Source organism: Macrotis lagotis, chromosome 5 (genome assembly GCF_037893015.1).
Source record: "Macrotis lagotis isolate mMagLag1 chromosome 5, bilby.v1.9.chrom.fasta, whole genome shotgun sequence".
Classification (NCBI taxonomy): Eukaryota; Metazoa; Chordata; class Mammalia; order Peramelemorphia; family Peramelidae; genus Macrotis; species Macrotis lagotis.
In genome coordinates this window covers 245,483,054-245,508,983 of record NC_133662.1, presented here as the reverse complement: position 1 = coordinate 245,508,983, position 25,930 = coordinate 245,483,054, and the positions used below count along the sequence as shown (strand labels likewise).

Sequence of the window (25,930 nt, the reverse complement as noted above, 5' to 3'; positions counted from 1 at the left end):
AGCCCATAACAGCTAAACTGGAAAAGAAAAGAAGGGCATGTTTGGTCAAGTTGACTTTAAATTCCGACCCCTTCCAAAAAAAAATTTAGACCTTTAAAAATAATATTCAGATCTTTTTTTCTTTTTTTTAAGACATGGACCCAAAGAAGAAATGTGAGAAGACACCCCCCAAGCTACTCCTTTGCAAAAGTGGGAGATGCAGAGATATGTATATTATAGCATAGGTTTTCAGATTTTTTTCCAACATCTTTATCAGTTTTATCAATTTTTTAATGGCCTTGAGTAGGGGAGAGGAGGGGAGAAGATCCTGGAAGAAATTTTGGTGATGTAAAAAAAAAATCAAAAATTTATTTTACTCATATCAAATTGCTTACCATCTCAGGGAAGCAGAGAATTTAGAACTGAAATTTTTTTAAAGAATGTTAAAATTTGTTTTTAACATATACATTTATTTTACATACACCATTTTATGAAAAAAATATTTTATAATGAAATTTTTAAATTTTTTTTTAGGTTTTTGCAAGGCAAATGGGGTTAAGTGGCTTGCCCAAGGCCACACGGCTAGGTAATTATTAAGTGTCTGAGACCGGATTTGAACCCGGGTCCTCCTGACTCCAAGGCCGGTGCTTTATCCACTACGCCACCTAGCCACCCCTTTAAATGTAATTTAAAAAATAAAAAGGTAAGAATTTTGGTTGATCATCTGTTATGGAATCTTTCTTTTTCCCCTTCAGTTATCAGAGTGTCAGCCTCTCAAAGGTGATATCTGTGGAGGTATCTACCACAGTTGTTTGTCCTTCATTCTTGAAGACTATGACATCAAGGAGGTGTGCCATGGCAAGCACATGAACTGGATTTGAGTTGAGGGGGAGGTGCTGGGCTAAGTCACCAGTCTCACTTTCTCCTCAGGAGTCATCTGGGTCCAGAGGCCAGATGGGAATCAGGATAACTGGAGCTGGCTCTGAATGTGAAGCAGTCAGGGTTAAGTGACTTGCCCAAGGCTGCACAGCTAGTAAGTGGCAAGTGTCTGAGGCTGGATGTCTATCACAATAATCAGCATATAGAAGGCATTAAAAAATGCTTATTCCTTCTCTCCTACTTTGTGGCTCCTCTGGCTTGGGCAGCATGATGCCACTGCAGAGAGGGGTGGAAGGAGTTCTTGAAAGTGAGATTGAAAGATCTGAGTTCTAATTCTGACTCAGCCACTTAATATCTGTGTGACTCTGGGCAAGTCCTTTTCCACTCTGGATCTCAATTTCCTCCTCTATTAAAAAGAGAAGGGTGAGGGGCGGCTAGGTGGCGTAGTGGATAAAGCACCGGCCTTGGAGTCAGGAGTACCTGGGTTCAAATCCAGTCTCAGATACTTAGTCTAGCTGTGTGGCCTTGGGCAAGCCACTTAATCCCATTTGCCTTGCAAAAATAAAAAAAAAAAAAAAGAGAGAAGGGTGATCCTAAAAGCTAGTCTAGTTAGAAGAAGGTGATTTTCTAGATTGGCCCTAATGAGACTCTCTTGGCTAACCTTCTATATCACACAGAGGGTAGTAGACTCTTCTTCTCTATCAAGGTCACCCTAAGGCTAATGTCCAGACCACACTGGGGGACACCCCAGCCCAGACCTGTTGGGGCTGAGTCTATGTCTGAAAGAAAGTAAAGAGAGCCTCCTGGTGGCCACCTCTCTGGGAGTGGAGCCCCTTTAGACCTTGGGTTCATATAGTTTTACCATATTACCCACAGCACAAAGTGTCATCTGATAAACATCAAATATGCTTTGGTAAAGATTAGGGGAGAGCTATAAACATTAAGGAAAATTTTATATATGTATGGAGGGAGAGGCAGACACACACAGATACACACACACACACACACACACACACACACACACACACACACACAGAGCCAATGACAGAGAACCAGAGATAGACAGACATATACAAGATAGAAAGAGAGAAACAGAAAGTTAGAGACAGAGACAGAGAAAGATACAGAGCTAGACAAGAGACAGAGACTGAGAGACAGTCAAAGACAGACAGACAGACACACACACACACATACAGAAAGAGACACAGAGACAAAGAGACACAGAGACAGCCCATGAACTTAGGCGAAGTTAGAAGCAGGAGGAAAAAATGTAGATGAGAACAAAAGGTACTGAGGGACTGGGAAACAATGAATTCAACTATTGGTTGGTAGAAGTGTTAAACTCACTGGACAGAACTTAGCCAATTAACCAATCAAATACTTATTAAGCACCAACTGTAAGTCACATCTTATGCTAAGTGCTAAACATTGGTTTGGATTGGAACCCAGACCCGAAATCTGGTGCCTTTTCCACTGAATAGACTTCTCCCAGAAAGGACTTAGGCCAAGGTAATAAATAAATGACCAAAACATTTCAGTCTATAAAGTGAGGCATTTGAAATGGGAAATTTGGGGGGTATTTCTGGAGAAAGAAGGAAGAAGATTCTTAGTACATGTCCTCACCTTCCTGGGAGAGCCTTGGTTAGGAACTAGATGAAAGTGCTTTGAGATCTCAAAATAAAAAAATAATCTGTCTGAATCTGTCTCTCCTCTCTGTTTCTAACCCCACTATATATAACAGGGCAATATTCCTAATTGTACTCTGTCATCATTAGAAATAACAACAGTGAAAATAAGTTTAGATAGGCTCCCTTCTTCAAAGAAGAGCTTCTTGGGGGGGGAAAAGCCTCTTTTTCTCAGACAACAGCCTTGAAATTCTATTCCTAGTGCCTTATCAGTATAGGACTTTGTAAGTGAAGGGACTGCACTTTCTGAATTAATCAAACGACATGCCTTTATTAAGTGCCTACTATATACTAAGCAGTATGCTAGATGCCTTGCAATAAAAAAAATAAAATGGTCTCACAAGCATTTTCTTTCTTTTCATTTCTTTCTTGGCTTCCTTCATTTCTTTTTCTTTTCCTTCCTTCTCTTTGCTTCTTCCTTGCTTTCTTTATCTCTTCCTTTATTCTTTCTTTTTCTTCCCTCCTTCTGCTCTCTCTTCTCTTCTCTGTCTCTCTCTTTGTCTCTCTGTATCTCCTCTCTCTCTCTCTCTCTCTCTCTCCCTCCCTCCCTCTCCCTCCCCCACTCCTTCCTTTCTTTCCTTCTGAATGGAACTAAATATTTGAAATCAGGACCATCCCAGAAAATCACAAAGTCTGGCCCATCTGGCTGCCATGTTCATGCCATCAGGTTCCCGATCCCAACCCAGATGTTTCAAACATGAGCCCAGTTTGACTCAACTTCAGATCAAAGTGGGAGAGAAGACATATCAAAATCTGACCCAAACCCTGGTTTTCTGAGCAGCTGCAGGACCTTTCCGCAATCCCAGCAGCCCACTCCATTCCTTTCTCCCGATAGAATTTTGCTCTTTCTATGCTTCATGACTAAATCTGCAGGAAGTGCCCTTAATTCTTTCTGGTGGGAAAAAAACAGTTCTCCCAGCTACTCTTCAACCCATTTTTTTCACCTTCAAGGTCTCCATACTTCACATTTACATATTCTATTTCTCCTAATTCTATTTTTCCTAAATTGGTTAGCTGCCAAACCAAACCCCAATTCCCTCAAATAAGCACTTTGCCAAAAGAAACTAATGTCTTTCAAAGGAAGTTTGGACATTAACCCATAAGGGTTAAATCCCCTCACTCTCACTGAGAAGAAAACCAAAGCTGAGGGAGCAGATTACTTTTCTAAAACATCAGAAAATGAATCATAGAGCCCAGTTACCAAGGAGAAAGTAGATGCATCTATCAAGGACACCAAGCAACAGAAACTGATGCCTGCTGATGAGAACCCACCAACCTGGGTACCATCATCATCATCCAGCAGCTGTTGAGAACCCACCAACCTGGGTACCATCAACATCAACCAGCTGCTGATGAGAACCCACAAACCCGGGTCATGTCAGTGTAAACAGCTACTGGAAAACGGGTGACCCACAACAAAACAAACATACCATCACCCCCACCCAGTCCCCTTCCCTTGGATGGCTAGTGGATGCTCTCAGCTCTAGCTGAATATTTTGTTTTAAAGAAATGATCAATTACTTACTGCAAGAATTTTCTCTCTCTCTCTCTCTCTCTCTCTCTTTCTCTTCTGTCTCAAAATGAGATCTAGTTTTCTCTAACTTCTGACATGGGCAAGTCTGGCTGGCTATTTCAGGGCTTGGTGCTTCCCTTAGAGGAAAACCACACAGTGCAGAGACGGAGACTTTGTTGAGCAATGATTCACATACGGAAGCTGGCTGGCTTCAGGAGTGCCCTGACTTTTCAGAATACAGACACTCTCACATACTCTGCACCCCCCCACACACACACACACAGACACATACAACACTTAGGGGGAAAAAAAGAGAGCAAATGATATTTCCATCCTGCTAAGCTGAATGGATGCTTTCACTTAATTTGTACCTGTGCTGCAATGCTGAAAAATGAAGCCCATTTTAAAGGCGTAGGCTGGTTCTTTTCATGCTGATCTTTTCAGTATCAAATAGAAAGAAAAAAAAAACACCAAAAACCCTCACATTCTTGTTTTATGTGGCCTGATCCTCCCTAGTTCCAATCTGATCTACCCAAGTGGTAAATAAACAGAATGGGTGGGGTGGTGTAGGAAGTCAAGAGAAGCAAAGACAGGGGGTGTTTTCCCCTCTGGGTCAAGTAGGAAGCAATGGGAGCAGGAATCTGGGGGGGGAGGGAGAGGGAAGGAGGACTGGAATCCTGAAAATCAGTCCAGTGTTATTGGGGTTGAGGGGAAGGACTGAGTCTACTAATTGGCTGAAGGTGGGGTGGAGTAAATATGTTGGAAGGGATGTGAATACCTCCCAAGAAGACCCCTTAGAAAGCAATCCCAAGAAATTGAGTAAATGTCCATCAATTGGTGAATGGCTGAACAAACTGTGGTATATGTATGTCATGGAACACTATTGTTCTATTAGAAACCAGGAGGGATGGGAATTCAGGGAAGCCTGGAGGGATTTACATGAACTGATGCTGAGTGAGATGAGCAGAACCAGAAAACCACTGTACACCCTAACAGCAACATGGGGGTGATGATCAACCCTGATGGACTTGCTTATTCCATCAGTGCAACAATCAGGGACAATTTGGGGCTGTCTGCAATGGAGAATACCATCTGTATCTAGAGAAAGAACTGTAGAGTTTGAACAAAGACCAAAGACCATTACCTTTAATTTAAAAAAAAGTTATCTTATTATGTAAACTTGCTATCTCTTATATTTTATTTTTTCCTTTTATGATTTCTCTCTCAACACCTTCAATTTTGATCAATGTATACCGTGGATCAATATAAAGACTATCAGAATGCCTTCTGTGGGGGGTGGGGAGGGAAGCCAGATGGGGGGAAATTGTAAAATTCAAAAAAACAATAATTTAAAAAAAAGAAAGAAAGAAAGTAATCCCAAGGAAGGACCAGAGGCAGAAACATGGTTCTCTGCAGGAATAGTGGCCTGGTGATCTTCTGGAACCTCTTGCTAGGGTCTCACTTAATTCCAGTGCGAGGTCCTCTGATTCCCCTCCCCAATATATCTACAAAGCCCTTCCCCCATTTACTCCTACAGAGAACAAGCAAATGATGAACAGAGGAGGGGGCTATCCTCCCCTTTCAGATTACCATCAGATGCAATATCTTTACAAACCTAGAAATTCATATGTTGTATTAGAATATAAGATCCTTGAGGTCAGGAACTGTTTTTTGCCATCTTTGTAGTCCCAGTACTTTGCAACATGCCAGGAAAACAACAGGTGCTTAATAAATGTTTATTGGCTGACTACTGACTGATAGCCGGTTGGTTGGTTCTAGTCCTTCGTTATCAAAGACCACCAAAATTATATCACTATGTGAGACAAATGACAGTGTATCCGATTGTGCTGATAGCCACGTTTCAAGAACCAGCTGTAACTGGTCTTTGAAATGGCAGCTATAATTTAACTTAGACACTTAAATGTTAGCTTTTAAGGTTTCATTCATTTATAGACTTCCTTACCCTTTAGATTGTAAGCTCCTTGAGGGCAGGGGCTGGGTTTTTTTTTTCACTTTATTTGTATCCTCAGTCTTTAGCAAAGTGGGTAGGTGCTGAAAAATATTTAAAGGGACTAATTGGAGAGCAGAAGCCAAGTTTTATTTAGAGTTAAGAGTGGGGTGGCTAGGTTGCACAGTGGATAGAGCACCAGCCCTGGAATCAGGAGTACCTGAGTTCAAATCCAGCCTCAGACACTTAATAATTACCTAGCTGTGTGGCCTTGGACAAGTCACTTAACCCCATTGTCTTGCAAAAACCTAAAAAAAATAGGTTTACAGATCTGTGACTACCCATTCCAAACTCTGTCTAAATCCAATCAAACTCATGGTCTCATCTGACCTGAAACTCATCTTCCAGCCTCCATGCTTTTAACCCTTTCTGTTCCTACCCCTCAGCTCGGCTGTCTAAGCCTTCCTCAGGCCAGCTCCAAAGAGCTTTCCTGACCACTCCACTCCTACTCATCTTCCAGCACATCAGGACATCCAAACTATCCTTATTTATATCCTAAATATAAAATGCAATATTAATTTTCCAAATGCTCCCCAGTCAGATTAGAAGCTTCCTGGTACCAACATCAAGCATGTCTTTATATTCAGTTGGGTATAATGGAACAAGTCCTAGCAAAACTGGGGGAAAAAAATTTGTAGCACATTGCTCTATAAGAGGAAGTTGTTATTTAATCATTTTTCAGTCAAGTCCAACTCTCTGTGACCCCATTTGGGGTTTTCTTGGCAAAAATACTGGAGTGGTTTGTCATTTCCTTCTCCAGCTTATTTGACATATGAGGAAACTGAGGCAAACAAGGTGATGTGAATCCTGGAGAGCAGGAGCCAAATTTTATTTTGAGTTAAGAGTTAGCACCTAGTTAAGGGCCTGGCAAAAATTCATTTAACAAATATTAAGCACTTACTGGGTAATATGGAATGTATATATTATCTATATCTCTATCTATATCTATATCTACATATATATATATGTATATATATATACATATATATACATATATATGTATGTATTTGCATGTAGTCAGGAAGACCGAATTCAGATCCAGCCTTGAGTGGTCACAGTTGTGTGACCCTGGGCAAGTCTTTTTGAGATGAGTGTGTCTGACTCCAGGCCTGTCACTCTATCCACTCTGTCACCTGGTATCCCAGTAACAGGGAGACCTAAGTTCAAATGTGACCTCAGACACTTTTGGACAGTCACTTAACCTTATTTGATTCAGTTTCCTTATCTATAAAATGAAGATAATAACAGTATCTACCTGTCAAGGTTGTTGTAAGGGTCATAAGAGATAATAATTGTAAAGCAATTAGCACAGTGACTGATATATAGTAAGCACCATATAAAAGTTAACTAGTATTATTACTGTTGTTAAAATATATAGGCAGCTGATTTATAATTTATAAGCACAAAAGCCCCCCAATTGATAAATGGTCAAAGGATATGAATAGGTAGCTTTCAGAGGGAGAAATCAAAGCTGTCAAAAACCATATGATCAAATGCTAATAACTCAAGAGATCCGAATTAAAACAACTCTGAAATACTACCCCACACCCACATGGTTGGACTAAGATGACAAAAGTGAAATGACAAATGCTGCAAGGGCTATGGGAAAACAGGTATGATAATGCACTCTTGGTGGAGCTGTGAACTGCTCCAATCATTCTGGAGAACAATTTGGTACTATTCCCAGAAAGCTATTAAACTATAATCCTTTGATACAGTGAATCCCAGGTCTGTACCCCAAAGAACTCAAAGAAAGAAGAAAAAGATCCATAAATACAAAATGTATTGATAGTAGATCTTTGTGCATTGGCAAAGAATTGGAAATCGAGGGATGCCCATTAATTGAAAATTGAGGGAGATCAGCTGAACAAACTGTGCTTTATGATTTCAATAGAATACTAAAGTGCTAAAAAAAAAATAAATAAATAAATAAATAAATAAAATAAAGAGAATATTTTCAGAAGAACCTGGGAAGACTTGTACGAATTGAAGCAAAGTGAAGTGCGTAGAACAGGAGAACAGTTTACACAAAAACAGCAATATTGAAATGATAATCAGTTTTAAAAGACTTAGTAGCTCTGATCAGTATAATGACTAAAGAACTTATAATGAAATATACCGACGGACTCGATAGATTAAAGCATATTTTCTTTTCTTTCATTTTTTTAAGGAACATGGCTAATGTGGAAATTTATTTTGCATGACTCTGTATATTTATATTAGTTTTGTTTATCTGTTTTGCCTTTTTGTGGGTGAGGGAGAAAGAATTTGGAATGGAAAAATTCGATAAGAAAAAAGAAAGGAAGAAAGGAGAAATGAAGGAGGAAGGAAGGAAGGAAGGAAGGAAGGAAGGAAGGAAGGAAGGAAGGAAGGAAGGAAATAGGTAAGAAGAGAAGAAGAACCTAGCTCTTGAGTGACCTTGGACAAATCACTCATCTATAAAATGGGGGGGGTCAAACCAGATGACTTCTGAGGTTCCTTTAGCTTTAGATCTATGATCCTCTGATCCCCAGCAGTGTCTTAAGTAGGGAATTCATGGATTTCCTGATTAATGTCATCATCTACTCTCCCAATCATGTCATATCTCTCTTCAGAAGCACTTATGGCATACCCCACCCAAAGAATAGACATTTTTTGACAATCTCCTCCCCAAGGCTCAGTAGCCACTTTTCTACCACTTTGGAAAGAGGGGTCCTCCCAGTGGCTCCAGAAAGTCTGTCAGAAGGGGAGATAACAATATTTTAATAATGACCCACATTCAAGTAGCATTTACAAAGGGCTTTCACATAATTTTCTCATTTCATCTTCATACCATTCCCATAAAGTAGACAGGGAACATGTTATTATCCCCATTTTGCAGATGAGAAAACTGAGGATCAAGTGACTTCCCAAAGATCATATTAACTGGTTATTGGCAAAAACCAAGGCACATATCCTCTGGGGCTAGGACACCCTCTGCTATACCAAGCCCTTAAGTCCTATTGCCTTAATTGTAGATCAGAGACTACTAGTGAATTTGGTGGACTGCACACCACTCCCTAAACACAACCTGTACTTTCCAAACCCTGTGTCTCTACTAACAGCATTCCTTGTGTCTGAAATGTCCTTGCACTCATCTCTACTTAAAAAAAAAAAACAACCCTGACTCTTCTTTAAGGGCCAATCCCAATGCTACAGCTAGGAAGGCCCTCAAGAGTGGGATGTCCCTCCCTTTTGAAGTCCCAATAGTATTCTGACTGTACTTCTCTTAAGAGTCTTTATGACCTTTTTTCCATTAGAATCATTTGTTCATTTAAATAAACATCTTTCATATCCAGGTCCAAGCTTGGGAGAGGTCACTATCACATGGGAGGAGAGTCAGGGAAAAACTCATAGATAAAATAGTCCCTACTGAGCCTAAAAAACAAAGCAAGAGAGTTGGAAGGAATCAAATTCAAGCATTGGAGATAGCATAAACAGAAACACTGAGATGGGTGAGGGCAGGATGGAAAGCAAACCAACTAGGTGGGAGCACAGAATACATGACTTGGATGATGGGGAGTCACCTTTTATTTGAAAGTCACTCAAAGTTTCTGAGATGTGGTGCATTAACTCAATCTATGATATTTCATCTAATGATGTTAGAAGAACATGACAAAGGAAGTAAGATTCAGAGAGAAGCAAAGGGGAGTCTAGAACATATTCTTGGGAAATGATCCACATTCAAGGAGCAGGAAGAAGGTACAGTCAAAAGGGCAGAGGACAAACAATCCAAAAGAAGCCAAAGGAAGAAAGGCAAGAGTCAGGAAGACACCTAACCCACTTTCCAGTCATGGGAGCATGGGCTGATTAACTTTTCTCAGACTTTATTATCCCCTGTAAAATGGGATAATAAAAACACCTACATCTCAGGGATATTGGGAGGATCAACTCAGAGAATATCTACAAAGCACGTTGTCAACCTTGCTTTGCAAATATTAGTCATTATGACTATTCAATTGATACTAAGAAGAGAATGTCAGCTACTATTGAGTAGTCAAGGAAGGGAACAGTAAAAATATATCTGACCAAAGAACTCATCTATGAACTTGAAAAGAGTTGATGTTCCAGGACATTGGTGGGGACAAAGGCCAGACTGGAAAGGGTTCAAGAGTAAGAGGATACAGAGAGTATAAATAACTCTTTTATGGGGCACTGTATGATGACAGAGGTCAATTATGTGGCACAATGGATAGAATATTGGAGTCTAGAGCCAGGAAGAATTGAGTTCAAATTTGGACTCAGCCACTTACTAGTTAAATGACCCTGGGTAAGTTAACTTGACCCTGTTTGCTTTGGTTTCCTCATCTGTAAAGTCAGCTGGAGAAGGAAATGGCAAATCACTCCAATATCTTTGCCAAGAAAACCCCAAATGAGATCAAGAAGAGTCAGAAGTGACTGAAATGACTGAACAACACAAAGGGGCAGAGAGCTTGAGAGATAGGCAAGATTAGATATTTGTTTTATTTTGCTTTGAGGATGTGAAGAGGGGAAAAAGGTGGGGAAGGGGAGGATGATGAGGCATTGGTTTTTATTTTTTGAGGAGGGTTGAGTGGCTAAGATAGGAAGGAGAAGCGGGAAGAAGCAGAACTCAGAAAACAAAATATATAATATCTGCAATCCTCTCTCATGAAACTGAATATGATTTAATTATAATGATCAAACAGTCTCAAAGAAGAGATATGGGAAGGAATCTTTCTTTATTTGCAGAAGTAGGGACTGTGAGTATGGAATATTACATATACTATTGAACTTGGCTGGCTTTTTAGTTTTGCCATATATGCCTTTATTCTCTTTCTTTTTAATTTTTCTGTTTTAAAGGTCAGTTCTCTGGGATGGGGAGAGGCAGAGGATATATTTGGATCTATTAAGAGGCAATGTGGCATAGTAGATTGTTGTTGGTGTTCTCAAAAAAGACCATGACATCAGGGAAGTGATGTCATGACACACGTGAATTGGAATTGAGTGAGGGGGACTGTGCTCACCAGCCTCATTTACTCCTTCAGAATCATCTTGATTCAGCGGCCAGATATAAATCAGGATGACTGGGGATGACCCTGGATGGGAAACAACCAGGGTTAAGTGACTTACCCAAGGTCATACAGCTAGTATGAATCTAGTGTCTGAGACCATATTTGAACTCAGGTCCTCCTGACCCCAGGGTTGGTGCTCTATTCACTGCACCACCTAGCTTGCCCAGCATAGTAGATAGAGTGCTATACTTTGGGTCAAAAAGACCCAAGTTCAACTCCAACCTCTGGTATTACTCCCTATGTGATCCTGGTCAAGGAACCTAACCTCTTTGTGCTTCAGTTTCTTCTAAAATAAGGTGTTTGGAAAGATAATCTCAAATTGGAAAGATGGCTCTAAATCTATGACTCTATGAGATGAAGATGCCTTAAAAACAAATCAATAAAAAAACTTAATAACAGGTGACGTCAAACTCTGCAGTGAGTAAAGAGAAAAAGAGAGAAGGTTTTAGAACAGATGCTGTGTAGAATGAGAATGATCAATGATTGCTTGGTGGTAGTGAGGGTCCAGTTGAGTCAGCCATCAGAAATTCATGGCAGACCTAGTCCGGGTGTTTTAAGGACAGCCCCTAGCAGTGTAAGAAGGGGATCCAAATCAATCTATCACTCAAGGAGTGTTTATAAGGTAACCACTATGAACCAGACCGGCCCTGTCCTAGGTACAAGGAATACAAAAACAGGAGCCTGACAGCTCCTGCCCTCAAGGAGTTTACATTCAAAAATAAGGATGAAGTATGTTCACCAATAAGTAGATATGGAAATTATAGAATGTATAGAAAACAAATACACAGTGTGTGTGGGGGGGGTAGATGTAAGGAGTGTTGCTAAAAGCTGAGAGAATGAAGAAAGTCTTCATAATGGGAGAATCTGAATAGGACTCTGAAGAGAGCTACGGGTTTCAAAAAAACCCAGAAGTGAAGGAGAAAAGCATTTTCCAACAGATGAAATAGATACATTTTATCTCTCATCATAGATTGCAAGCTACATGAGGGCAGAGACTTATCTTTGTATCCTCCAAGCACCTACTCTCACAGGACAGTTAGTTCTGTTATAACAAAATATATGAATTCTCCAAAAGGACCACACCATGCAAAACTGCACAATAAAAACCACAGAACTTATGGGCAAAATGGTGTTGGGCCAGAATGTTCAAAAACTTCTCCCATGACCCTTTTTAAAAAAATGAAATAAAATTAAAACTAAACAATAATAGTGAAATAGTAATAATTTTACAAACTTAATTTAATTAAATATTTATTTAAATTAAATACTTATTGGAATAATTTTAAAACTTAATAAAAATGGTAGCACCATTTCAAACATGTCAAATGGCTAATACATACATGAATAGTACAATAAATAGTAGCAACAGTTCAACTTGCATTGAGGTTTCCATAGCTGAACTGGCAAAGTCCTTGATAAGTTGGACAGGTTGTAATTTTGAGGTTTAGGAGTCACAACTCAGACCTTGAAATGGAAATGTGAGTGGGCATGGGGCAGAAACAAGGGATGAAAGGGTTAGGAGTAGGGCAGAAATGAGTTCAAACCAATCCTGCTCTGTTCACTTTTCTTTGAAAAGGTCTATATACAATAAATGTCAAGAAATACAATTTGCATTTACAAGATAAGATTGTATAATACATATGACATATTATATACACAATATTTAAGATACAGAAAATATGTGTGATAAGATATAATATATATTATATATGTCACTTTACTTTTGTAAAGACTTCAGGGCTTTACAAAAAATATGAAGTTTGTTTGTGAAAATGGAATCACTAGGGGGAGCTTGGTGGTATTTGTATCATATTTAAAATCTTCCCTATTATATCTCAATCACATTGGAACAAAATTGTATTTTTAAAACAAGAACTAACTGTATCTTGTACATAGCAGGCATTCCACAAACATTTGAACCAATAATGTACATGCTGGGGTCATGAAAGAATTGAATAAAAAAACACAAAAAATAATGGAAACTTTTAATGGTTCCAAAGAATAACTTCTAGCATAGAAGTCTGCCAATCTGTTTATTTTGAGAAAGAAATTAAACCATAGGCCAAAATAATTTCTAACTTATCCAGTCACAGAAGTAGAAAAGTCTGAATAACCAAATTAAGATTAAAGGCTACCAATTAGCTTTTGAATTTCCCAGAGAATGGGAGAAATTCCTATGACAAGATCTAATATTCTATTGACTTCAGTTTCCCATTTCTTGTAAAAGGTGGAATATTTTATTTAAGAACGGATACTACTATTAATAATACTATTAGTAATAAGAATGATAACAACACACTCAAAGCCCATGTCATTAGGAAGTAAGGCAAGGACTAGTACAAGGGCAAGTACCCTAGACCAAACCCAAAAGCACTGAAAGTCTGAAAAGCTATCTGATGGGGTTCTGGCAACTCAGTAATGGGACATAACTTTTCCTGTTAATTAAGAAACAGATGAGACAGCATGGAGTTGTGGGGTTAGCCCCATTTAGATTCATTGTGAAAATCAAGATGAAGAAGCACATGAAATTCAGTCATACTCTGGGACCATGAGAAAAATTGGAATAAACCAGATGCACCAATACACTCATCTTGGAAAATGCTTTGTTGCAGATGGCCTTGACCACTGAAGCATGTGACATGGCTGTAAGATAATGAATACTTTATTATGGGCCAGTATGACTTCATACCCACACTGCAAACAGATCTTGCCAGTGAGGCACAATGGCTTCATCTGCTTTTTGTTGATAATAGTTCCCGTACCAAGAACTACAACATTGTATTATAGACCTATGCAGGGCAAGTGTAAGAAATAACTTCACCTCTCAGTCCATAGAAGACAGAATAAGAGCAGGGATTGAAGAGTTACTTAAATATGAAGAGGAGAAAACAGAAGAGTCTGAAAATCTAACCCTAAAGCAGGGAAAAAAACTATAGTCTGATGGCCAGAAGAATCATGCAAACTTTATTTATAATGACCAGAACAAGGTAAATGGCAAACACAACAATAAAATAAGCCAAATGCAAAATTATAGAGACCACATTTGGGAAAGTGAGAGACAGATAAGATAGACAGATGATAGATGATACATATCTTGATTGATCACACACACACACACACACACACACACACACACACACATATATTTATATATAAATGACTGATAGAAGGCAGATAAAAAAGAATATCTATACATCATAGACTCCAGAAATGTTACCTAGCAAAAGAGATGGAAGGCACATGGACTCAGTCCAAAGTACTTTTCATCCCTAGCATAGTAGCATCTGCCACTGGAATTTTTAGGAGGATGATTTGAATAGGGAGCCGAAAGAATAGAAGCCCACACCACCCCAACACTTAAATCCAATCACGAATACCAGTCAGCTGTTCAGCACCACAGTCTACAGAACATTAAGTATAAAAGAATAATAGCAGGAGGGCAACTTGCCCCAGGGGCCATTTCTATCTGAAATTATTGAAAAAAAGAGGAGAAAAATGTTCTGAGTAATAAGAGCTGACATTTTCATGTCACTTTGTTTTGCAAAGAGTTTTAAATACATTATCTTGCTTCCCTGCAAAGGCACTGTTAGGTAGCTAATTACAAGTAGACTCATTTCCATTCTTACAGATGAGGAAGCTGAGAATCAAAGCTCGCTAGTGGCAAGGCTGGCTCTCCCAAATCCCAGTCCTGTTGGTTAGTTAAAGTGTAGAGATAAAACATTTTTTTTAAGAACCAATAATGAATACATTAAAGGAACATTCAGTTTGGCTTGGTGTCCAAAGTCTCCCTATTGCCAGATCTCTTCATTAACCTGGAATCCATTGTTTACATAGTTAGCACAGACTCATATTTCTTAATTATACCCTCTGTTTTCATCTTCCTTGGGAGGAGGGGGTGTTACTGCAGGAGAAGACTTGCAAATGGGTCAGCTCTCCTTTTAAAGCTCACTTTGACTTTTCCTGAGACCTTTGAGCTCTTCAGTTGAACAAATGGACCCATTGTAAAAGAGGGTCCCTTCCCCATGGTCTACCTTCTAATCCCATGGAGGGGAAACATTCAGGCCCCTCTGCATAATCTAAATACTTTTAAACTCTTTTGGAGGCTGTAAATCCTTTCCTATCCCACCAAGTCCCAAGGTTCAAACTTTGTTGATATGTTATTACTTCCTTATAATGGCATCTCCCAGGTAAACTACTTGAGGGAAGGGACTGCCTATGTTTTGGTTATGGTGGTTTTTTCCCAGTATTCCATGTGTTTTGTATACAGAAAGGAATTAATAAATGTTGAATTGGCTCTGGGGCAAGGAGATAATAATAGTTTCCTTCTCCAATTTCAGTGGGGGCTCAAAATACTTCAACAGCCTCTCAAATGGCATTTCCAACCGGAAATCAAGAATGTGGTCAAAGGGAGCCCCATAGAATTAGAGTTGTTGAGGGGGCTCTTGATGTTTATGGTTAGTAGGGTTATCAAAATGCAAAAAATCAACATTTTTCTCAAAAATAATGATTTGTGTTGAACTAGATGGCCTCTGAGGTCTTCCCCCCAAACTCTCTCACCACCTCTGATTCTAGAATGTGAATGAATCAAAAGTATTTATGACTTTAATATGTGCTGATCACCATTGTGAAATTTTGTCACAAACCAAAAAAATAATAATAATTAAGAATTGTAATCTCTTTGTCTCTGTCTTGTCTTTCAGGTTTTTTTTTACACTGTATCTGCTATCTCTCTCCATCTCGCCGTCTCTCTCCATCTCTGTGTCTCTGTGTCTCTGTCTCTCTGTCTCTCTCTCTGTGTCTCTGTGTCTCTGTCTCTCTCTCTCTCTGTCTCTCTCTCTCTCTCTGTCTCTCTCTCTCTCCCAACAAATTAGGCTCTGGAGGGGAGGAGACAGAGACCCTGGGAACAGAGCAGAGTGGAATAAGAACCTGACCATCAGTCTTCTATCTGATAGCTGCCTATTTTAACTAATCGTCCTTAATAACTAAAGGCTAAGTTATTCTGTAGTTTCCACTTTGCTGAATAACTACAATTCTGGCTCTCCGAATTGAGTACTAGAGGACAAAGCTCTAATGCCCCCCCAGTTACATAGCAAGATATATAAAAGTCCTTTTTATGCCCCCCCAAGATTCTAAATATAACAGTAGATAAGCAATTCTCTAGACTAATAAAATGATAGGCTTAGATTCAAACCAATGCCTGTGAAAGTTTCTTCCAGGATAATTTTATCTCAAAAGGGTTCTTCAACCCAGAATCCACAAGACAAGATCTATACCCAGCTTGCTTTAATTTGTGTGATCCCAGTGATTTAATCTCTAATGCACATTCTTATCCACTGGAGACAACTCATGTTATTCTTGGTGACACATACACAGACAATGAAATCATGTAGGTATCTGGGAGAGTGATTACTGGCCCAAGGCTTCCCTCCGTTTGAACAATAGACTGACTTTGTAATCACCAAATTATAGGTAATTTGCTGCCAGAAACTGGTCTGTTTCAAATCAATCTCCTGGACATTACTAACCATCAGACTCTAGATGGAGATTATTCAATGGAATACCATGATTCTAGAGAATACTGGAAGATGATGGAGCCAAAGGACATAGGTTTATGTCCAAAGAAAAGTCAATTAGATCTAGAAGAATGTAAACTCCTTGAGAGAAGGGTTACCTACTGTTTTGTCTCTATATCTCCAACCTTTAGCACAGGGCTGACATTCTAGGTTCTTGATGAATATTAGAGACTTTCTAGAGGAGACTTTCTAAGTGATGAGAATAACAGCAGCCTAGAAGAGGCAGACAAGACAAAGGACTGTGAAAGTTAAATGCAGGAAGGATTTTTAAAATAGGTCAGAGGGTAGCTAGGTAGGGCAATGGATAGAGCACCAGCCCTGGAGTCAGGAGAACCAGAGTTCAAATTTGACTTCAGATGCTTAATAATTACCTAGCTGTGTGCCTTTGGGCAAGTCACTTAACCCCATTGCCTTGCCAAAATAAAAATAAAAATAAAAATAGGACTGAGAACCATTTATCTACAATGGAAGATGAAGGCTGTATCCTTGAATCTAGAGCAAAATAAGCCAGCCAAAGGTCACAGTCATAGGAAAAAAATGAGAGGGGAAAGATGTTGAAATTCACAGAATTCTAACAATCTGCAGGACTCTTATCAGAAATAAATCCCATCTTTTATCTTTCTAACAACATACATCTGGGGGGCCCTGTGTCTGTAACTTTAGATCACTGTAAGCAAGTTGAAAGGAAGGTTTTGTTTCTGTGACTTCAATTTTTGACATTGCTGCTAAGTTCATACATGGCTCAATGGAAACTAGTCACCTCTCAACCAAATAAAATTTCCTAAATCTTAGCCAAATAAGAAAGGGGGGGAGTGGCTAAAATGTTCTGTTTTATACTTGGAAACAAATTTACCATTGCTAAAAATAACTACCGTTGAGCCCAAGATGAAAGTGATTTTTGCATGAGTTTTCAAATTCAGATGTCTAACTAATTTTAGGGAAAGACTGTCAGAAGAAGAGTCCCAAAGACATATGAAGGACTATCATTTCCAAAGTTAGGTTTATGGACACATCTCCCACAGTGCAGTGACAAAGGCCATACTCAGAGGGGAAAAATGAGAGGGAGAGATTGAAATTCACAGAATTCTAACTAAATCTGCAGAAGTCTTATATGAAATAAATCCCATCTTTATCTTGCTGACAACACATTTAGTGTGTATTACTGAGCTTATGGACCTAAATTGCACTGAGTAATGCAATGTAGATAGATTACCATCCACATGATCACAGAGAAGAGAAAATCCTAAATTAGCCATTAGAAACATTCAGACTAGAAATACAAAACTTTTTCCATGATATATAGAACTGTAAACATCCATGAGCCCTGATAAGAGGAACTGGAATGCCATACTAAAAAGCCTATAATTTCAGATGACCCTTTAATTCAGTTCTGAAGCACAAAATATCAGTGTAAGGAATTACACAGAGGGAAGTAATTACAGGGGAAAAGTCATGGCCCCAGGGAAAAGTAGGAGTTAGAAAAGTTAGTCTGGATTTTGGCAATGAGATCAAGTTAACTCTGCCCTTCCCTGAGAACAAGAAGGAAGTGCATGTTAACTCACAGAGATTGAGTGGGCTGATTTTTAAAATTGTATGAAAAGGGAAAAAATTAATGCTGAGTTAATAAAATGCATTTGCATGACTAAAAGTAGGGGGGAACCCCCAAATCTGACAGGGTTGGAGTTGGAGGACTTGGCCTTCATCCCTTATTCCCTTTGTGATCTTGAGCAATTAGTTTCTCTGGCCTCAGTTTCCCTATCTGGAAACTGAAAGAGGTTAGACTAGATGGCCTCTCAGGGCCCTTCCAACTCTAATTTATAATCTTTTATTCAAAAGGACCTTAAGAAGTCATGCTAAATTTGATCCCAAAGAAAGCATTTATCAAATGCCTACTATGTGTCAGACATCTTCCTCCTTTCTTTGCAGAGATGCAAAGGTTGTGAGGAGGTGGGGTGGGGAGATGACTATGAGTAAGGAAGCCTCAAAGGTGGCTAGGTGGCTCAGTGAATAGAGCATAAGACCTGGAGTCAAGTCTAAGTTCAAATTCAGTTTCAGATACTTAATAACTGGGCAAGTCACTTATAACCTCTATTTACCTCAGTTTCCTCATCTGTAAAATCAGTATAATCACAGTACCCAGCTCCCAGAGTAGTTGTGAGGATCACATGAGATAATATTTGTTAAGTACTTTGAAAACCTTAAAGCTCCACAATTCTTAAGATTCAATTAAAAAAATGATTTTCTAATTGTTCTCCCTTGCTAATTGTTCTTCTCTGATGAACTTCCTTACATCACTTTTTTGGTCACCGTGTGAGAGCTTGGTACAACATGGCCAGCCCATTGGGGATGTTTTTGTCCTGGTAGAGTAAGAGAATTAGAAATCACCAGAGAAGAACAATTAGCAAGGGAGAACAATTAGAAAATTTATTTTTTAAAATTGAGTTTTTATTGTAAAATGTCTGCAGTTTGGGAGGATGGAGGAATTGAGAAAGATAATAGGGTGACAAAGGTAAATTAAAATGTGTTAAAGTTCCTAAACTTGTCAAGATTTTTTTACAACATGACCCCAGGCTAAGTCAACACTTTCAAGGGTTTAGCCAAACCACCACCTTCCAGAAGTGCAAACAGAATTAAAATTCATGAGTGTGCTAACAGTACTTCAACAATATTTAGAGTTTTTCTTTTTTTTTTTAAATGAGTATATATGCTTGGACTCAAAATTGAAGATGGTGCTAATAATATGGGTTGTTTTTGCACAAAGTAATGATTATGAAGGTGGAGGGGAATGGGTCTTTTTTCCTTGCCCGCACAAAGCCTACTGTTTTGAATTGGCAGCTGCAGTTGGTATTTACAGAGACTGGCATTGTTGGCATCTCAGTTTCACATTCACAATTATCTCAAAAGCTTGGCTTAAAAAATGCTTTCCCAATTTTGTCTACACTCATGGTGTGTGTCTGTCTCTTACTGAAGTTTGCCAGCTGTCCTCAACTAAATCAGTTTATCCCAAATTGTAGAGAAAAGAGTTCTTTTCTCCCCTACCTACATCTGCCTCATCTTCAGGCCTCCAAAAAGAGAGAGGACTGAGTATCGTCCCAGCATCTGTCCATCCTTCTCCATCTGTCCAAGCTTCCTCTAGGTTGGTTCATCTTAGTAAACAAAGCTTCCAGGTAAAAGATTGAAGTAAATCATGTCCTCTCCTTCTGTTTCTAGAAATGGTTATAAAAATGGAAATGAAAAGCTCACCAAAAGGAGTAGCTTAGAGTGAAAGGGTTAGAGAGAAGAACCTGAAGTCAGGAAGATCTGAGTTTGAATCCTGCCTCAGACACTTAACTGTGTGAACCTGGGCAAGTCATTTAACCACTCTATTCCTCAATAACATTGGGGGTTATAAGAGAACCTGCTTTCCAGGATTGCCTCAAGTTAGCACATGTAAAACTCTGCAAATCTTAAAAAGCTCTAGAAATGCTAGTGATGATAATGATGATGATGATGATAACGATGAAACCGATTCACTAAACAACCAATAATTGTACTAAAATACAGATAATGAAAATGTCCTAATATATAACAATTAAATTAAGCACATTTGTTAATTTGCTCCCAGAAACTAAAGCAGAAACAACAGAACTGTTCAATGCGGACAATGGCTATTGATCAATCAATAAAGATTTATTAGGTGACTACTATATGCCAGACATGTGCTATTTTTAATTTAATTAATATATAAAATTAAGGAGATTAAAGACAGAAACAAGGTTATGACATATATCCACAGCTAAGAGGCAAAGTAGATAAAAGCATTGGACTTGTGAAAGATCTTAATTCAAATCCTTCTGACATTTGTTAGTTGCATGACCCAAGGCAAGTGACTTAAACTCTCTGAATCTGAGTCTTCATTTCCTCATCTGATAAATGGGGATAATGCTAGCACTTACTTCACAGGATGATTGGGAGGATCAAATGATAATATCATCATCAACCAGTATTTATTAAGTATTCACTAACTGCCAGTGCCTTGCTAAGTGCAGCAGAGACAAAGGCAAGGTATAAGTGATACACTGAAAGTCCTTTGTTAACTGAAACTACAAGTTATGGCAATTATTACCAAATAATATTCATCACAGCATTTTTCATGGCAAAGAACTGGAACCAAAGTGAGTATCTATCAATTGAGGAATGGCTGGTCATGAAAGTAATGGAATATAATTGGGCAGTGAAAAATGATGACTGTGAAGACATCAGAGAGACAAGGTTAGACACTCAAACTAATGCAGAGAAAAGCATTGGAACTAAAATCAACCTTACAGCGCTTACTGTTTTCCAGCCACTGTTTAAGCGATAGGGATAAAACTAGAGGCAGTAGACATCCCCTGCCCTCATGGAGCTTACAATCTAATGGTAAAGACAAACATGAAAACAAATATATACAAAGTGCTAGACAGGATAAACAGGAAATAGTCAAAATGGGGAAGGCATCCCCTCAAAGAAAGCAAAGGAGTGAGAGCATTTCAGGTCTTGGGGACAGCTAGAGAGAATTCCAGGAGCCAGAAGATGGATGCAATATTAAATGGAAGATAATTAGTCTGGGGGTGGGGGGAAGACTGGCAATTGAGCTTAAGTCCTGAAGAAAGATGAAGAAAGTCAAAAGAAAGATGTAAGCAGGGCAAAGCAATTTGGATGTGATGGACAGTTCAGTCATCTCATCTTTAAAATGAAGAGATTGGACTTAAAGTATTTGCGATCCTTGTCCAGTTTAAATTTATGATCCTATGATCCTGACTCTTAATTAATTTTGTGATCTTGTGACCACGATTCTCAGGTGAAGAAATTAAAGTTATCTACAGTCATATAAAAAATGTTCTACGTTATTATTGATTAGAGAAATGCAGATTAAAACAACTAGAGATACCAAAAAGACTAAAAAAGAAAATGATCCCTTGGAAGGGATGTAGGAAAACTGGGACACTAATGTATTGTTGGTGGAATTGTGGACTGATTCAGCCTTTCTGGAGAGCAATTGGAACTATGACCAAAGAACTCTAAAACTGCTTACCCTTTGACCTGGCACTAGCACTATTAGGTCTGTATCCCAAAGAGATCACAAAAAAGGGTAAAAAAAAAACCCCACAAGTACAAAAATAGTTATAGCAGCTCTTTTGCAGTGACAAAGAATTGGAAATTGAGGGCATGCCCATCAATTGGGGAATGGCTGAACAAGCTGTGGTATATGAATGTGATGGAGTACTATTGTTCTATAAGAAATTGTGAAGGATGAGATTTCAGAAAAGCTTGGAAAAACTTGCATGAATTGATACTGAGTGAGATGAGCAGAACCAGAACATTGTATACGCTAACAGCAACACTGGGTGATGATCAACTATGATAGGCTTGGGCATTCCTGCAATAAAATAATCAGAGACAATATAAAAGACTTGTGATGGAAAATACCATCCATATCCAGAGAAGGAACTATGACATTTACATGCAGACCAAAGCTTACTATCTTCAATTTTTAAAGTTGGTTTATATATTTTTCTCTCTAATGTTTTTTCCCATTTCAATTTGATTCTTCTTTCACATGATTAATATGGATTTATGTTCAAGATATTTATATATGTATAATTTATATTGTATTGCTTTCCATTGGAGGAGGAGAGGGAGGGAGAAAATGTGAAACTCAAAAACCTTGCAAAAAAATGATGTTGAAAACTATCCTTGCATTGTAGATGGGTAAATAAATAAATAAAATGTTGACTATAAACAAACAAACTGTGTGGCCACTTTTGATTTTAAGCAATGACAAAGGCAGAGTTGAAAGTGGAGTAGAAGGGTGTGAAGTGAAACTTAACCACATGTTCTCTAAATATGAGATCCTTGTCTAACATCAAGGTCCCTTGCATGATGGGAAAGGGAAAGCACAAGTGACAATCTGTACCAAGTGAGGAAGTATTCACAATAATGGGAATGCATCCATCAATGCAGGATCCAAGGCCCAATATCTTGCCTTTAAGTGAAGAAGATAGGACTTAGGATCCTTGGGTTTCATCGAAGTTATCTAAGAAACCAGATTCAGTTGAAGAGACCTTGGCCCCTCAGTCAGCATTTAGACATCCCTAAGGTGACAAGTTCAGGCCATGCCCTTCCCCGAGTTCACTTCTCCCTGCTGCAGACTGGTATAAGGTCAGCTTCTCGCTACTTTTCTGCTATCACTATCTACTGGATCATCCATTCCCATCTCTTTGAATCTTTTTCAAAAGACAATCAAAAAAACTGGCTTTAGTAAAGGATGACAAAGGGCCAGGAAAAGGTTTTGCTACTAGAGACATTCCAGATGTTAATTTCTATAGCCAAGAGGAAAAAATCAAAAGAACCCAAAGAAACAGTTTTTACCACTGATGCCTAGGGACTCAAGGAAGGGGAACTTGGGCTCCCATCCCTGTTCTGTCCACATCTGGAAAAATGGGTTAGGCTTTAGATACAGAAGAACATTGAGAAATTACAGAACATCTAAACAGGCTGGTGAGTAAGGGCTGGTTGTAGAGCTGGGGATATTTGCCTAAATAAGAGAAGGCTTGGGGGAATAGGTGATAAATGTTGTTTTCAATGATGCCAAGGGCTGGCATGTGGAAGGAGGATTAGATTTAGGGGAGGATCACAGATCGAGTACAGAACTCAGCAAAGAGTCAGATATTCTGGCCACAAAAATACTCCCTAAGATGTGGCAGGAGTAGTCTTCCATCAGTGAAGGGAATGCCTATACTGTTGTCATTTTTAAATCTCTAAAAAGATTGAAAAGGGGAAGAAGGGTGAAAGAATAGCATTTTTTGAAAAACTGTCAAAGCCCAGATGTTTTGGAACAACAGAGATGTCAGCAAGAAATGAATAGGGCAGAAAAGTTTTAATGTTCTTCTAATGGAATATCTAGATTATTTGAAATAGGGGAAAATGACTTGAAACAATCAATAAACAAACATCAGTAGTTGTCAGTTCAGTTGTGTCTGACTCTCTGAGACCCCTTTAGGGGTTTTCTTGACAAGGATGCGATTTTGTTCTCCAGCTCATTTTACAGATTGAGGAAACTGAGGCAACTAGAGTTAAGTGACTTGCCCAGGATCATACAGCTAGGAAGATGATTTCAAATTTGAACTCAGGAAAATGAATCTTCTTGACTCTAGGTCTGACACCCTATTCACAGGATGACCTATTTGCCCCTAGAGAGAGGGAGACACAGATTTTCAGAGGACACAGGGTTAATTCATGTTAGAATTAACCAGATGAAAATCCCAAATGGTCTTGACAAGTTGGAGCCCTGAGCCAAAACCAACAGGATGAAACTTAATAGGGCTCGATCTTAAGTGCTGTTGTAGGCAAGTACAGGATAGGGGAAACCTGACTTTACAGTGGTTTTCATTAACTGCGACCTTAAAATGAGCCAACAGGGTGGTGGGATAGCTAAATTAAGCTCCTGCCATTTATGTACCAATTATAATATGGTATCCAGATGGCAAAAAGCAATCATTCTAACAGCACCCTGCCCCTGATGGGTCAGAATCATCTGGAGACCAGACACACCCTCACCTCACACTGTTAATGATTCCACAAAACTTTGGCTTTAGGGAACAACATCATGGGAGCAGTTGGTTCCATAGCAACAGGGTAATAAATGGAAGAGATGGAGAGGTTCTTGAACAAACAAGGTTAGTTTCACAAAAGCTTTAAATCAGCTTCTGTAATGACCTGAGATTATGATAGGGCAGGGTTGCTTAGACACAAGATGGAACAGAGAAGTAGACCTTTAACATACATTATGGAGAAGACCTTCCTGTTAGATCTGGACATTGGGGTGGGGAGAGAGACAGCAGATTTTATATAAAAAGGCAACACACTCAGCAACATCTTGGAAGGGAGATGGGAAGAAGAGTTTATCCCTCCCCAAGAATCTATTTCTTAGTCTTTACCTCATAGCTTCCCTGGCTTCCTACAAGACCCAATGAAAATCTCGTCTTCTAAAAAGTGAATCTCTTGGTTCCCCTTTGAGATGAGCTCCAATTTTTCTGGATTCTATATTATTTGGACAAAGCTGTTTTGGGTTGTCTGCCTCATTTGACTGTGAGTTCCTAAAGAGCCAGGATTGTTCTGTTTTGTTTTTTACTTTATATCTCTGGTGTTTATTAAAATCCTTGGCACATAATCATTCCTTATTGGATGCTTATTTATTGACTTAGCTTGGGATCTAGCAGGAGGTAACAACTCTCAGAGGAGCTGGATATTGTTTCTAAAAAAGGAAAAAGGATAAGAAAATCTTATTTGCAGATGTGGAAGGTACAATCTAACTCCTCAGAACTAAGCCCTCATGCAATTCTCAAGGAATTAGAGTAAGGCTAACACTTGAGATGGTGGCTTTCAATATGCTGAGAGTGGACTAGAAAATATCAAACCCTCCCAATTGTCACCCTCTTCTCTTTATTTGTATTTCAAAAGTAGCATAGATAGGGTGAGTAACTCCATAATGCTGATCCATAAATTAGGGTAATCAGCAAACTGGCATAGAGTGGTTTCACATCTGTCTGTGCCAATTTGCATGCCAAATGAAAAACAAACACTCAAACTGGAAACCAGAGGCTAACCTGGGCTGGTCCTCAGGAGTGAGTGAAGGACCTAATAGTAGAGATGCCTGAATGAAGCCTGGTTATAATGCAGGACCCACTGATTAATTTATTTAAAAAGTATTTAAGGAGGCAGCTAGGTGGTGTAGAGGATAGAGCCTGACCCTGAAGTCAGGAGGACCTGAGTTCAAATGCAGCCTCAGATACCTAATAATTACCTAGTTGTATAACCTTGGGCAAGTCACTTAACCCCATTACCTTGCAAAAATAAAAAAAAAATTGTCTGCCAGGCTTTGGAGATACAAAGACAAAACTGAAACTGTCCTGCTTTCAAAGAGTATACATTCTACTGGAAATGAATGAATGAATGAATGAATGAATGAATGAAAAAATCATTTGGAAGCAAGAATTGGAAGATGTGCATAACCATCACAGGGAAACATCTTGTTGAGAGGATGATTCTATCCAATAATGAAAGGCTACGGAACAGATGCTGCAGAGGAAAGCACGTCGACCTCCAAAACACACCTGCATCATCCCAACAATTCTCTGAAATCCCAGGTAGGGCAGACAGGAAGGAGTCTGGCTGGCACAGATGCTGAATTGGGCTGAATTACAGGGTCAGTGCCAGGCTTC

At 39.0% G+C, this 25,930-nt stretch overlaps 1 protein-coding gene across 14 annotated transcripts in view; it reads right to left on the bottom strand.

The window, feature by feature from the left end:
- Nucleotides 1-25,930, bottom strand: part of SPECC1 (sperm antigen with calponin homology and coiled-coil domains 1) — a 413,523-nt gene that overhangs the window by 349,325 nt on the left and 38,268 nt on the right. The window contains exon 1 of one of the 14 annotated variants that reach the window (XR_012468811.1): nucleotides 19,728-19,894. The exons of 12 other annotated variants lie outside the window; for them this stretch is intronic. The gene's annotated coding sequence lies outside the window, so the exon portion shown is untranslated. Of the gene's footprint in view, nucleotides 1-4,068; nucleotides 4,219-19,727; nucleotides 19,895-25,930 lie in introns of those variants that run through there. One more of the 14 variants, XR_012468818.1, reaches the window with a different exon arrangement.